Source organism: Schistocerca americana, unplaced genomic scaffold (genome assembly GCF_021461395.2).
Source record: "Schistocerca americana isolate TAMUIC-IGC-003095 unplaced genomic scaffold, iqSchAmer2.1 HiC_scaffold_15, whole genome shotgun sequence".
NCBI classification, from domain to species: domain Eukaryota; kingdom Metazoa; phylum Arthropoda; class Insecta; order Orthoptera; family Acrididae; genus Schistocerca; species Schistocerca americana.
This window is the reverse complement of record NW_025725583.1, coordinates 6,176,270-6,179,132: the sequence shown is the minus strand read 5'-3', so window position 1 is coordinate 6,179,132 and position 2,863 is coordinate 6,176,270. Positions and strand designations below refer to the sequence as shown.

Sequence of the window (2,863 nt, the reverse complement as noted above, 5' to 3'; positions counted from 1 at the left end):
CGGCAGGAGGCGTGCTACATGCTTGGAAATGCAAATGGTAAGCATTTCATCTACATTCTCCGCAAACCACCGCGCGGTGCGTGGCGGAGGGTACGTCGCACCACTAATAATCATTCCCCTTTCTAGAATGAGATTTTCACTCTGCAGCGGAGTGTGCGCTGATATGAAACTTCCTGGCAGATTAAAACTGTGTGCCCGACCGAGACTCGAACTCGGGACCTTTGCCCTTCGCGGGCAAGTGCTCTACCAACTGAGCTACCGAAGCACGACTCACGCCCGGTACCCACAGCTTTACTTCTGCCAGTATCTCGTCTCCTACCTTCCAAACTTTACAGAAGTTCTCCTGCGAACCTTGCAGAACTAGCACTCCCGAAAGAAAGGTAGCTCAGTTGGTAGAGCACTTGCCCGCGAAAGGCAAAGGTCCCGAGTTCGAGTCTCGGTCGGGTACACAGTTTTAATCTGCCAGGAAGTTTCATATCAGCGCACACTCCGCTGCAGAGTGAAAATCTCATTCTGGAAACATCCCCCAGGCTGTGGCTAAGCCATGTCTCCGCTATATCCTTTCTTTCGGGAGTGCTAGTTCTGCAAGGTTCGCAGGAGAACTTCTGTAAAGTTTGGAAGGTAGGAGACGAGATACTGGCAGAAGTAAAGCTGTGGGTACCGGGCGTGAGTCGTGCTTCGGTAGCTCAGTTGGTAGAGCACTTGCCCGCAAAAGGCAAAGGTCCCGAGTTCGAGTCTCGGTCGGGCACACAGTTTTAATCTGCCAGGAAGTTTCATATCAGCGCACACTCCGCTGCAGAGTGAAAATCTCATTCTGGAAACATCCCCCAGGCTGTGGCTAAGCCATGTCTCCGCTATATCCTTTCTTTCGGGAGTGCTAGTTCTGCAAGGTTCGCAGGAGAACTTCTGTAAAGTTTGGAAGGTAGGAGACGAGATACTGGCAGAAGTAAAGCTGTGGGTACCGGGCGTGAGTCGTGCTTCGGTAGCTCAGTTGGTAGAGCACTTGCCCGCGAAAGGCAAAGGTCCCGAGTTCGAGTCTCGGTCGGGCACACAGTTTTAATCTGCCAGGAAGTTTCATATCAGCGCACACTCCGCTGCAGAGTGAAAATCTCATTCTGGAAACATCCCCCAGGCTGTGGCTAAGCCATGTCTCCGCTATATCCTTTCTTTCGGGAGTGCTAGTTCTGCAAGGTTCGCAGGAGAACTTCTGTAAAGTTTGGAAGGTAGGAGACGAGATACTGGCAGAAGTAAAGCTGTGGGTACCGGGCGTGAGTCGTGCTTCGGTAGCTCAGTTGGTAGAGCACTTGCCCGCGAAAGGCAAAGGTCCCGAGTTCGAGTCTCGGTCGGGCACACAGTTTTAATCTGCCAGGAAGTTTCATTCCCCTTTCTGTTCCACTCGCAAATAGAACGATGGAAAAACGACTATCAACATGCCTCCGCATGAGCAGTAATTTCTCGGATTTTATGTTCGTGGCACTTACGCGAAATGTACCTTGGCGGTAGTACGATCGATCCACATTCGGCTTCAAATGCTGGTCATTTAAATTTTCCGAATAGCGTTCCGCGAAAAGAACGTCGCCTTCTCTACAGGGATTCCCATTTCTGTTCCTGAAGCGTCACCCCAATACTTGCCTACAGTAACAAGTCTAGCAGCTGACCTGTGAGTTGCTTCGATGTCGACCTTTAATACGACCTTCTGGGGACGCCAAACACTCGAGGAGTACTCAAGAATGGGTCGCATTAGTGTTCTACGCGGAAGCGCGAAAGAAACTGATTTAGGCATGCATACCGAAATACAGAGTTATGTAAACAGGCAGGATACGGCGCTGAGGTCGGCAACACTTAGATCGGTTACTGGTGCTACAATGGCAGGTTATCAAGATTTAAGTGAGTTTGAACGCGGTGTTATAGTCGGCGCACGAGTGATGGGACACAGCGTCTCCGAGGTAACGACGAAGTGGGGATTTTCCTGTCACTTAGCCAAACACGTCTTTAACTGTGATGACCAGTTACGGCTCACTGAGACACATAGATTCACAGAGACAAATGAGCGTCGCAGACAGCGTCCCAGAATGACCCAGAGAGCTAAAACACTATGAAGAATCGCTTCTCGAGTTTTGGCAAGATCAATGTGTAGTCCTTTTATTCAAGGTCAGAACTTTATTTAACACAATACAGAGTTAAGTCACCAACAAGTGATACAACTTCACAGCAACCATGTCCTTTACACCAAAAATATACAGCCCCATCATCATCTACCTTCATGTGGCCACGAGTACGTGTAAACAGAGCTTGCGCTGGAACTAAGTAAGAACTACTACCACCTACTACTTCACAAAAGTAAAAAGTACGATAACTCTCAAGGCCACCGTAATTACGTATGCCTGCACATCCAGCAAACACAACACTTAAATATCCGTTATGGTTACCAGGTGGCGTAGCACCAGCCTGACTTACAGCAAAATCAAATCTACAACCGAAAACCACACATGGTCCATCAATAAAAACATGGGAAGCGATGCCTTTAACTTTAACTTTATTCTTCGCTGTGATAACAGCAGTCTTCAATTCCACGTTGTGTATAACCTTATATATCAGGAATCTGGTAAAACATCAAATCTCCGACATCGCTGCAGCCGGAAAAAGATCCTGCAATAACGGGACCAACGACGACTGAAGAGAATCTTTCAGAGTGACAGAAATGCAACCCTTCCACAAATTGCTGCAGATTTCAATGCTAGGCCATCAAAAAGTGTCAGTGTGCAAACCATTCAAAGAAACACCATCGATAGGGGCTTTTGAAGCCGAAGGCCCATTCCTGAACCCTTGATGACTGCATGACACAAAACTTTACGACTCGCCT

General features: G+C 48.3%; 1 non-coding gene across 1 annotated transcript; it reads left to right on the top strand.

Annotated features, from left to right (window-relative positions):
* The first annotated feature begins 674 nt into the window (after positions 1-674).
* On the top strand, positions 675-749 carry Trnal-caa. Its single transcript has one exon. It is a non-coding gene; the product is annotated as a tRNA-Leu (tRNA).
* Positions 750-2,863: the final 2,114 nt, after the last annotated feature.